At 39.0% G+C, this 13,163-nt stretch overlaps 1 protein-coding gene across 8 annotated transcripts in view; it reads right to left on the minus strand.

The window, feature by feature from the left end:
- Positions 1-13,163, minus strand: part of MCF2L2 (MCF.2 cell line derived transforming sequence-like 2) — a 250,817-nt gene that overhangs the window by 154,780 nt on the left and 82,874 nt on the right. The gene's annotated exons all lie outside the window — the stretch shown is intronic.

Raw genomic sequence — 13,163 nt, forward strand, 5'->3', positions numbered from 1 at the left:
GTTGGGAGATAATACATGTCAGCGGGAAAAACGACCCCCATGCAGTACCTGGCTATAAATAGGCCAATAGACCACATGCTTGAGAAGACATCACTGTCACGAAGAGCAAAAGGATGCTGCTTGGTCCCCTCTCAAGTCCTCGTGAAACTCATAGGATCCTTCTAAAGTAGAATTCTAAAAGTGACAACATTTTTCTTCTCTTCTTTGGGAAGAAGCGTGGTACAGGGGAAAGAGCAAGGGCTTTGGAGCCTGGTTCAACCCCCAGTGTCACCGCTTCCTACCTCTGACACTCAGAGGAGTTCACCTGACTTCTAAAATTCAGTTGTCTGCTCTGTAAAATGAGAACAATATGACCAGTCATGAGACGGTTAAAAGCACCAATTCTGGAACCAACCTGACTAGATTTGAATTCTGAATTCTATTTATATATTGTGTGTGCTTTTGGGGGTCTGAGAGGTAGTTACCTAAACCCCTATACTTTCTTGGACTATTTGTTTGTAAAGCAAAAATTATAAAATAGTACCTATCTATGAGGTCGATGTAAGGACTAAACGTGTGTGTGTGTGTGTGTGTGTGTGTATATATGTAAAATGCTCAGAACAATATATATACACATATATACAAACATTGTTTTGAGCATTTTTTGTACATATATGCACATGCACACATATACGCACATACATGCACACATATATGCATATGCACACATATACGCACACACATGCACACATATACGCATATGTACATATGCACGCACACATATGCACACACATACGTGAGCATCTACATATATGCACATATACACACATGAACACATATGCACATACACATGTATATGTACACACGTACACATACATGCATGCAAGTGCACATGCATGTGCATGTAGAAATATGCACACATGCACATGCAGATGCATGTGTATATGCACGTGTATGTACATGTGTGTATGTATATGTACATATATGTGCATGTGTGTATGTGTGCATAATGTACATGTGTGCATATACATGCATATGTACACATGTACATATATGTTTGCACAAACATGTAAAATGCTCAGAACAATGCCAGGCACTTGGTAATACTGTTTAAGTACTATTATTCTTTCTTTTCTCCACTTCTATTATTGTGTCTTACGTGCTTGTCACAAAGATTAACAGAGATACAGTATATGAAAAGTGGTTGGCCTACAATAAACCTTCAATAAGTCTCTAATATTGGGTAAAAGGTGGACTTTACCCTAAAAATGTGTGTATATGTGAATGAGGCAGAAGATCTAAGCAAAATCTGCAAGAAAACATAAGTAGCTAATCACAGGTAAGCATCAGTGGGTTAATCGATTCTCACAGCCCCATACTGATCCAAGTTATCTTGCTGGGGAAATTTCCCAGGACAGTGCAAGGAGTGGTCTAACTAGGTGGAAGAGGCTGAGACTGGAGATTATGAATGCAAAGGTAGCCAGGATTTGTAGGGGCAGTTGTCAAACAACCAGTGAAAACAGACATTATCTTCAGAAGAACATCATTAAAAAATAAGGGGCCGGGCACAGTGGCTCACGCCTATAATCCTAGCACTTTGGGAGGCCAAGGCAGCTGGATCATGAGGTCAAGAGATCGAGACTATCCTGGTCAACATGGTGAAACTCCGTCTCTACCAAAAATACAAAAATTAGCTGGGCATGGTTGCGCATGCCTGTAGTCCCAACTACTCGGGAGGCTGAGGCAGGAGAATTGCTTGAACCCTGGAGGCAGAGGTTGCAGTGAGCCAAGATTGTGCCACTGCACTCCAGCCTGGGTAACAAGAGTGAAACTCCGTCTCAAAAAAAAAAAAAAAAAAGACTGACTTTTCAATACAAACTAGGGAAAATGCTATTCAATGGACTGATATCTTTAAGAAAAAACTCTGTGTAAAATCCCATACCCACTGAAAACTCATTTTAAAAATGAAAGTAAAACAAAGACATTTCCAGACAACTAGAGGTGAGATAATTTACTGTCATTAGACATACACTTCAAGAAATGGAGGTTTAGCTACTGTTTCGAAGACGTTCACTCTTATCAAAAATAAACAAAACACTGGTGGATTTAAAAGGTCTATTTTTCCTTAAATATAAAAGAACTCTGACGACAAATAAACATAAATGAACAAATTCCAGAGAGACTTAAGACCTTCCATAGAGAGCAAATACTAGAGGTGACTTTTATATAAAGTGGTGATTGCCTATTCTGGGAATAGGCAGGCAAATGAATTAATCTGAAGGGAAATAATCCAACATGAGAACTTGAATCTGCAAGAAGGAATGGAGAGTCATGTAAATGTTAAATATGTGGATAAATATTATCAACTGTGTTTTTTATTTCACTGAAACCTAACTAATCAAAGTGAAAATAACAAAGTATTATTATAAAATAAACTATGTCACAACAATAGCATTAAGAATTGAATGGAGTAAGTAAAATTACTTTTACTTACTATTAGTCAGCCACAGTGGCTCACATCTGTAATCCCAGCACCTTAGGAGGCCAAGGCAGGAGGATCACTTGAGCTCAGAAGCTCAAGACCAGCCTGAGCAATGTAGCGAGACAGTATCTCTACTAAAAATTTAAAAAATTAGCTGGGCATGGTGGCGTGTGCCTGTAGTCTCAGCTCCTCAGTAGGTCATTGCAGGAGGATTGCTTGAGCCCAGGAGACAGATTGGGCTCAATTAAAAAAAAAAAAAAAAGACTATTAAAACTAGTATTGGATGAAATTAAACTATACTATTTATATTGTATAGAAAGTGACATGAAATTAATCCCAGGTAGATGTGCTAATTTAAAAATTAGCACAATTAAAAGAACTAGAGAAGCAAGAGCAAACAAATTCAAAAGATAGCAGAAGACAAGAAAGAACTAAGTTAAGAGCAGAACTGAAGGAGATAGAGACACGAAAAACCCTAAAAAAAAAAAAATTAATGGATCTTTTTTTCCCAAAAACCAGAAGCTGGTTTTTGGAAAAGATTAACAAAATAGACTGCTAGCCAGATTAATGAAGAAGAAAAGAGAGAAGAATCAAATAGACACAATAAAAAATGATGAAGGTGATAACAAACTGATCCCACAGAAACAGAAACTACCATCAGAGAATGCCATAAACACCTCTACGCAAATAAACTAGAAAATCTAGAAGAAATGGATAAATTCCTGGATGCAAACACCCTCCCAAGACTAAACCAGGAAGAAGTCAAATGCCTGACTAGATCAATAACAAGCTCCGAGACTGAGGCAGTAATTAATAATCTATTACACTAAAAAAAAAAAAAAAAAAAAGACCAGGACCAGACAGATTCACAGCCAAATTCTACCAGAGGTACAAAGAGTAGCTGGTACCATTCCTTCTAAAACTGTTCCAAACAACAGAAAAAGAAGGAATCTTCCCTAACTCATTTTATGAGGCCGGCATCATCCTGATATCAAAACCTGGCAAAGACACACAAAAAAAGACAATTTCAGGCAAATATCCCTGATGAACATTGATGTGAAAATCCTCAATAAAATACTGGCAAACTGAATCAGTAAATGTAATTCATTACATAAACAGAACCAATGACAAAAAAACCACATGATTACCTCAAAAGATACAGAAAAGGCTTTCAATAAAATTCAACCCCCCTTCATACTAAAAACATTCAATAAATTAGGTATTGATGGAACTTAACTCAAAATAATAAGAGCTATTTATGACAAACCCACAGCCGATATCATACTGAATGGAAGCATTTCTTTTGAAAACCAGCACAAGACAAGGATGCCCTCTCTCACCACTCTTATTCAACATAGTACTGGAAGTTCTGGCCATGGCAATCAGGCAAGAGAAAGAAATAAAGTGTATTCGAGTAGGAAGAGAGGAATCAGGTCGGGCGCGGTGGCTCAAGCTTGTAATCCCAGCACTTTGGGAGGCCAAAGCGGGTGGATCACGAGGTCGAGAGATCGAGACCATCCTGGTCAACATGGTGAAACCCCGTCTCTACTAAAAATACAAAAAAACATTAGCTGGGCATGGTGGCACGTGCCTGTAATCCCAGCTACTCAGGAGGCTGAGGCAGGAGAATCGCCTGAACCCAGGAGGCAGAGGTTGCAGTGAGCCGAGATCGTACCATTGCACTCCAGCCTGGGTAACAAGAGCGAAACTCCGTCTCAAAAAAAAAAAAAAAAAAAAAAAAAAAGGAAGAGAGGAATCAAATTGTCTCTTTTTGCAGATGGCATGATTGTATATTTAGAAAATCCCACCATCTCAGCCCAAAAACTCCTTAAGCTGATAAGCAACTTCAGCAAAGTCTCAGGATACAAAATCAATGTGCAAAAATCACAAGCATTCCTATTTACCAATAATAAACAAATAGCCAAATTATGAGTGAACTCCCATTTGCAATTGCTACAAAGAGAATAAAGTACCTAGGGATATAACTTAGAAGGGATGTGAAGGACGTCTTCAAGGAGAACTACCAACCACATCTCAAGGAAATAAGAGAGGACACAAACAGATGGAGAAACATCCCATGCTCATGTATAGGAAGAATCAATATTGTGAAAATGGCCATACTGCCCAAAGTAATTTATAGATTCAATGTTATTCCCATCAAGCTACCACTGACTTTCTTCACAGAATTAGAAAAAACTACTTTAAATGTCATATGGAACCAAAAAAGAGTCCATATAGCCAAGACAATCCTAAGCAAAAAGAACAAAGCTAGAGGCATCATGCTATCTGACTTCAAACTATACAGGGCTACAGCAACAAAAACAGCATGTACTGGTACCAAAACAGATATACAGACCAATGGAAAAGAACAGAGGCCTCAGAAGTAACACCACACTTCTACAACCATCTCATCTTTGACAAACCTGACAAAAACAAGCAATGGGGAAAGGACTCCACATTTAATAAATGGTGTTTGGAAAATTAGCTAGCCATATGCAGAAAGTTGAAACTAGACCCCTTCCTTACACCTTATAAAAAAATTAACTCCTTTGTGAACAAGCAAGCACTCAGAGATTTCATCACCACCAAACCTGCTCTACAAGAACTCCTGAAAGAGGCTCTACACATATAAAGGAACAACCAGTACCAGCCACTCCAAAAGCACACCAAATGGTAAAAGAGCATCAACACAATCAAGAAGCTGCATCAACTAACCAACAAAACAGCCAGGTAGCATCAAAATGACGGTATCAAATTCACACATAACAATACTATCCCTAAATGTCAATGGACTAAATGCCCCAATCAAAAGACACAGACTGGCAAATTGGATAAAAAGCCAAAACCCATCAGTGTGCTGTATCCAGGAAACCCATCTTACATGCAAGGATACACAAAGGCTCAAAATAAAGGGATGGAGGAAGATCTACCAAGCAAATGGAGAGCAAAAAAAGGCAGGAGTTGCAATTCTCATCTCTGATAAAATAGACTTTAAAGCAACAAAGATCAAAAGAGACAAAGAAGGACATTACATAATGGTAAAAGGATCACTGCAACAAGAAGAGCTAACGATCCTAAATATATACGCGCCCAATACAGGAGCACCCAGATACATAAGGCAAGTTCTTAATGACTTACAAAGAGACTTAGACTCCCACACAATAATAGTGGGAGACTTTAACACCCCATTGTCAATATTAGACAGATCATCCAGACAGAAAATCAACAAGGATATCTAGGACCTGAATACAGACCTGGAACAAGCAAACCTAATAGACATTTACAGAACTCTCCACCCCAAATCCACAGAATATACATTCTTCTCAGCACCACATCACACCTACTCTAAAATTGACCACATAATTGGCAATAAATCACTCCTCAGCAAATGCAAAAGAACAGAAATCATAACAAACAGTCTCTCGGACCACAGTGCAATCGAGTTAGAACTCAGAATGCAGAAACTAACTCAGAACCGCACAGCTTCATGGAAACTGAACAACTTGCTCTTGAATGTTGACTGGATAAACAATGAAATGAAGACAGAAATAAAGATGTTCTTCAAAACCAATGAGAACGAAGACACAACATACCAGAATCTCTGGGACACATTTAAAGCAGTCTCTAGAGGAAAATATATAGCAATGAGTGCCCACATGAGAAGAAAGGAGAGATCTAAAATTGACACCCTATCATCAAAATTGAAAGAGCTAGAGGAGCAAGATCAAAAAAACTCAAAACCTAGCAGAAGACAGGAAATAACTAAGATCAGAGCAGAACTGAAGGAAATAGAGACACAAAAAACTCTTCAAAAAATCAATAAATCCAGGAGCTGGTTCTTTGAAAAGATCAACAAAATAGACAGACCACTAGCCAGATTAATAAAAAAGAAAAGAGAGAATAACCAAATTGATGCAATAAAAAATGATAAAGGGGATATCACCACAGATTCCACAGAAATCCAAACCATCATCAGAGATTATTACAAACAACTCTATGCACATAAACTAGTAAACCTGGAAGAAATGGATAAATTCCTGGACACCTGCATCCTCCCAAGCCTAAACCTGGAAGAAGCCGAAACCCCGAATAGACCAATAACATGGTCTGAAGTCGAGGCAGCAATAAAGAGCCTACCACCCAAAAAAAGCCCAGGTCCAGATGGGTTCACAGCTGAATTCTACCAGACATACAAAGAGGAGCTGATACCATTCCTTCTGAAACTATTCCAGACAGTCCAAAAAGAGGGAATTCTTCCCAAATCATTTTACGAGACAAACATCATCCTGATACAAAAATCCGGCAGAGACTCAACAAGAAAAGAAAATTTCAGGCCAATATCCATGATGAACATAGATGCAAAAATCTTCAATAAAATACTGGCAAACCGATTGCAACAGCATATCAAAAAGCTCATCCACCATGATCAAGTAGGATTCATCCCGGGGATGCAAGGCTGGTTCAACATACGCAAGTCCATAAACGTAATTCACCACATAAACAGAACCAAAGACAAAAACCACATGATTATCTCAATTGATGCAGAGAAGGCTTTTGACAAAATTCAACAACCCTTTATGCTAAAAACCCTCAATAAACTAGGTATTGATGGAACGTATCTCAAAACAATAAAAGCTATTTACGACAAACCAACAGCCAATATCATACTGAATGGGCAAAAACTGGAAGCATTCCCTTTGAAATCTGGCACTAGACAAGGATGCCCTCTCTCACCACTCCTATTCAATATAGTACTGGAAGTTCTAGCCAGAGCAATCAGGCAAGAAAAAGAAATAAAGGGTATCCAAATTGGAAAGGAGGAAATCAAATTGTCTCTATTTGCAGATGACATGATTGTGTATCTGGAAGACCCCATCATCTCAGCCCAAAATCTCCTGAAACTGATAAACAACTTCAGCAAAGTCTCAGGATACAAAATCAACGTGCAAAAATCACAAGCATTCCTATACACCAGTAATAGACTTCAAGAGAGCCAAATCAAGAACAAACTGCCATTCACAATTGCTACAAAGAGAATAAAGTACCTAGGAATACAACTAACAAGGAACGTAAAGGACCTCTACAAGGAGAACTACAAGCCATTGCTCAACGAAATAAGAGAGGATACAAACAGATGGAGAAACATTCCATGTTCATGGTTAGGAAGAATCAACATCGTGAAAATGGCCATACTGCCCAAAGTAATTTACAGATTCAACGCTATTCCCATCAAGCTACCAATGACCTTCTTCACAGAACTGGAAAAAAACACCTTAAACTTCATATGGAACCAAAAGAGAGCCCGCATAGCCAAGTCAATTCTAAGCAAAAAGAACAAAGCAGGAGGCATCACACTACCAGACTTCAAACTATACTACAAGGCTACAGTAATCAAAACAGCATGGTACTGGTACCAAAACAGAGATATAGACCAATGGAACAGAACAGAGGTCTCAGAGGAAATACAACATACCCACAACCATCTGATCTTCGACAAACCTGACAAAAACAAGCAATGGGGAAAGGACTCCCTGTTTAATAAATGGTGTTGGGAAAACTGGCTAGCCATGTGCAGAAAGCAGAAACAGGACCCCTTCCTGACACCTTACACCAAAATTAACTCCAGATGGATTAAAGACTTAAACATCAGACCTATTACCATAAAAACCTTAGAAGAAAATCTAGGCAAAACCATTCAGGACATAGGTGTAGGCAAGGACTTCATGACCAAAACGCCAAAAGCAATGGCAACAAAAGCCAAAATAGACAAATGGGACCTAATCAAACTCCACAGCTTCTGCACGGCAAAAGAAACAGTCAGTAGAATGAATCGGCAACCAACAGAATGGGAAAAATTTTTTGCAGCCTACCCATCTGACAAGGGGCTGATATCCAGAATTTACAAAGAACTAAAGCAGATCTACAAGAAAAAAACAAACAAGCCCATTCAAAAATGGGTGAAGGATATGAACAGATACTTTACAAAAGAAGACATACAGGAGGCCAACAAACATATGAAAAAATGCTCATCATCACTGGTCATCAGAGAAATGCAAATCAAAACCACATTGAGATACCATCTCACACCAATTAGGATGGCGATCATTAAAAAATCAGGAAACAACAGATGCTGGAGAGGATGTGGAGAAATAGGAACACTTTTACACTGTTGGTGGGAATGTAAATTAATTCAATCATTGTGGAAGACAGTGTGGCGATTCCTCAAGGACCTAAAAATAGAAATCCCATTTGACCCAGCAATCCCATTACTGGGTATATATCCAAAGGATTACAAATCATTCTACTACAAGGACACGTGCACACGAATGTTCATTGCAGCACTGTTTACAATAGCAAAGACCTGGAACCAACCCAAATGCCCAACGATGATAGACTGGATAGGGAAAATGTGGTACATATACACCATGGAATATTACGCAGCCATCAAAAACGATGAGTTCACGTCCTTTGTAGGGACATGGATGAACCTGGAAACCATCATTCTCAGCAAACTGACACAAGAGCAGAAAATCAAACACCGTATATTCTCACTCATAAGTGGGTGTTGAACAATGAGAACACATGGACACAGGGAGGGGAGCACTACACACTGGGGTCCGTTGGGGGGAAATGGGGGAGGGGCGGGGGGGTGGGCAGGTGGGAAGAGATAGCATGGGGAGAAATGACAGATACAGGTGAGGGGACAGAAGGCAGCAAACCACACTGCCAAGTGTGTACCTATGCAACAATCTTGCATGTTCATCACATGTACCCCAAAACCTAAAATGCAATAAAAAAAAATTAACTCAAGATGGATTAAAGACTTAAACATAAGACCTAAAACCATAAAAATCCTAGAAGAAAACCTAGGTAATACCATTCAGGACATAGGCATGGGCAAAGACTTCATGACTAAAATATCAAAAGCAATTGCAACAAAAGCCAGAATTGGCAAATGGGATCTAATTAAACTAAAGAGCTTCCGCACAGCAAAAGAAACTACCATCAGAATGAACAGGCAACCTACAGAATGGGAGAAAAGTTTTGCAGTCTGCCCATCTGACAAAGAGCTAACATCCAGAATCTACAAGAAACTTAAACAAATTTACAAGAAAAAAACAACCCCATCAAAAAGTGGATGAAGGAGATGAACAGACACTTCTCAAAAGAAGACATTTATGTCGCTAAGGAACATATAAAACATGATCATCATCACTGGTCAGAGAAATGCAAATCAAAACCACAATGAGATACCATCTCATGCCAGTTAGAATGGCATAGAAGTCAAGAAACAACAGGTGCTGGAGAGGATGTGGAGAAATAGGAATGCTTTTACACTGTTGGTGAGAGTGTAAATTAGTTCAACCATTGTGGAAGACAGTGTGGCAATTCCTCAAGGATCTAGAACCAGAAATGCCATTTGACCCAGCAATCCCATTACTGGGTATAAATTATACCCGAAGGGTTATAAATCATTCTACTATAAAGATACATGCACACGTAGGTTTACTGTAGCACTATTTACAATAACAAAGACTCGGAACCAACCCAAATGTTCGTCAATGGTAGACTGGATAAAGAAAATGTGGCACCTATACATCATGGAATACTATGCAGCCATAAAAAGGATGAGTTCATGTCCTTTGCAGGGACATGGATGAAGCTGGAAACCATCATTCTCAGCAAACTAACACAGGAACAGAAAACCAAACATGGCATGTTCTTGCTCATAAGTGAGAGCTGAATACTGAGAACACATGGACACAGGGAGGAGAACACCACACACTGGGGCCTGTCAGGGGGTGGGGACTGGCAAGGGGAGGGATAGCATTAGGAGAAATATCTAATGTAGATGATGGGTTGATGGGTGCGGCAAACCACCATGGCATATGTATACTTATGTAACAAACCTGCTCATTCTGCACATGTATCCTAGAACTTAAGGTATAATAAATAAATCTTTTAAAAAAGGCAAATAGTGACAGAGTAAATACACTGCTTACAAAAGATACACTTTCGTGTATGAGGACAGAGTTAGATTGAAAGAAAAGGGTAGGAAAATATATACATGCTATCACTAGTCATAAGAAAGCCAGTGCGGCTATATTAGTATTTTTTAAAGTAGTATTTATGACAAAGAATACTGGCAGAGATAAATTATTCATAAATATAAAAGGGCCAATTTATCAGGAAGACGTAAGAATCCTAAATGTCTATGGGTGCCATAACATTGCCCCAAAAGACGCTAAGTGAAAATGAACAGAACTAAAAGAAAAACAGACAAATCCACAACATTCGAGATTCTAGTATTCCTCTCTCAGTAACTGATAGAACAAGCAGCCAAAAATTAGTGAGAATATAGATCTGACTTGGAAGAACTCAACATCTAGCAACTGCAAAACATATATGCTTTTTAAATGCTCATGGAATATTTATCAAAACAGACCATTGTCTGGGTCATAAAGCAAGTATCACCACATTTTAAATGATCGTAATCTTAGAGGGTGCACTTCTGATCACCATGGAATTAAATGGAACTCTAGTATTCTTCTCTTTTCCATTCATTTATCTTTTTGTTTTGTTTTGTACAATTTCCTTCCTTCTCTTTTCTTTGGGTTTCATTGTTTTTCTCTTTTCTGACTTCTTAAGGGAGAAGATGAGAGCACTGACTCTAAGCCTTTCTTCTTTTCCAATAGATGTGTTTAAGTCACGATTTCCTCCTGAGCACTGCTTTTATCTATATCACATAAGTTTCGATATATCATTTTTGTTATTGCTCAGTAAAAATGTTGTCACTTCCTTTGTGATTTCTTCTTCGATTAATAGGTTATGTGGAGGTGGTTGCTTAGCTTCCGAATGTCACTGTACACTGATCAAATGGGACCTAGAATGACCTAAACAGTTCTTCTGCACCAGCAAAAACGCATGAATGTCAGACACAGCAACAATCATTCTAGGTGGTAATAACTACTATTTATTGAGTTCCTATCATTTGTCAGACTTGTTTTTTTTATCGCACTTAATTTATTGAAGTAGATATTACCTCCATTTAGCAGAGGAGCAAACAAAGACTGATAGAATCCAAGTTGCCTGATGTCACATCAGTGAGCCTGGCTCTCAGACTCAGAGCTCTGATACTGACGCTCTTCATTCTACTCCACTGGTCCCCCTTCCACTGTTTCTTTACAGCAAATCTGCTTGTGCCTTGTGGCAGCTTGATTCTGTATATTTTCCTGCTCCTTTTTTTTCTTTTCTACTTAAACCAGGTAATCATTGAAGGAAGTTCTAAGGGAGCCACCAGAACTCTTAAGGCAAAGCTGGGAGAGGCTCAGCAAACATTATATCACTCATAAACACAGGCTGTTCTTTCACCTGTGAGATAAGCAGCTGCTGGCAGATATGGTGTCTCCAGCCAAACCGAGGGCACGTGCTCCTCAGAACAAGGCTCCTCTTAGCTCCACACAGACTCAGACGCAACCAGAGCATCTGGGTAAAAGGAGTGTGGGATCTGCTGGGAGAATACCTGTGAACAGAAAGGGCTGTGTCTCATGACATAATTGTGTACAGGCCATAGTTCAGAAAGAAAACACAATGAATCATGACAATGACTTTTTTTTTTTTTTTGAGACTGAGTCTTGCTCTGTCACCCAGGCTGGAGGACCGTGGCACCATCTTGGCTTGCTGCAACCTCCACCTCCCGGGTTCAAGCCATTCTTCTGCCTCAGCCTCCCAGGTAGCTGGGACTACAGGTGAGTGCCAAGATGCCCAGCTTATTTTTGTATTTTTAGTATAGTAAAGACAGGGTTTCACCATATTGGCCAGGCTGGTCTCAAACTCCTGACCTCGTGATCCACCTGCCCTGGTCTTCCAAAGGCCAGGGATTACAGGTGTGAGCCGCTGCACCCGGCCCAACAATGATTTAAATCGTCCTCCCATAAGGTATACATGCTAGACAACACTAACCACTACTGTGGTGGGATTTTTTTTTTTAACTTTCTCTTACTCAACAAAGGGATGAAAATTTCAACTAAACAAAATGCGCAGGAAATGGGGTTTCTGGCCAGTGTATTTCTTTAGGTAACACTTGGTTGTTTTTACCCCTCTTGTTCTTTGTCCTTGTTATAGACAAGGAAACTAATCCTCAAGAATGTTTTGAGAAATAACTTGTGAAAGTCACCCCCTATACGCGAGTTAAGAGTCATTAGACGTTTTCCAGCTCCAAGATCAGTGCTCATGCCACAATATTCACTCTGTCTTGCTACAGAAAATATTAACACTATACTCCATTTTCCAATCTTAGTAACTCTGTTACAAATATAATTGAACTTTTGATGAGTCACACCTTATATTTTGAAAATCACTAAATATATAAGTATAAGACATTGAGGCAAATACGTTCTGACCTCAAAATAGCAAAGAAGTGTTGTGGTGGGTGTGGTATGTATTTTCTTAAGTTATGACATAAATATATATATTTATATTTTTATAACAGAATCCCCAGGGCTCAAGCAATCCTCCCATGTCAGCCTCCCAAATAGCTGGGACTACAGGTCATACCACTGTGCCAGGCTTGCTCTGATGTTAATATATTTTCCTATGATTTACCTTTTTTGGTAAGCAAGGTATAGAAAATATTCTGGTCAACTGAAATTTATTGCATTGCCATCAGAACTGAATCAAATGTAGCATGACAAACCATCCT

This window comes from Saimiri boliviensis, chromosome 8 (genome assembly GCF_048565385.1).
Source record: "Saimiri boliviensis isolate mSaiBol1 chromosome 8, mSaiBol1.pri, whole genome shotgun sequence".
In the NCBI taxonomy this organism is placed as follows: Eukaryota; Metazoa; Chordata; class Mammalia; order Primates; family Cebidae; genus Saimiri; species Saimiri boliviensis.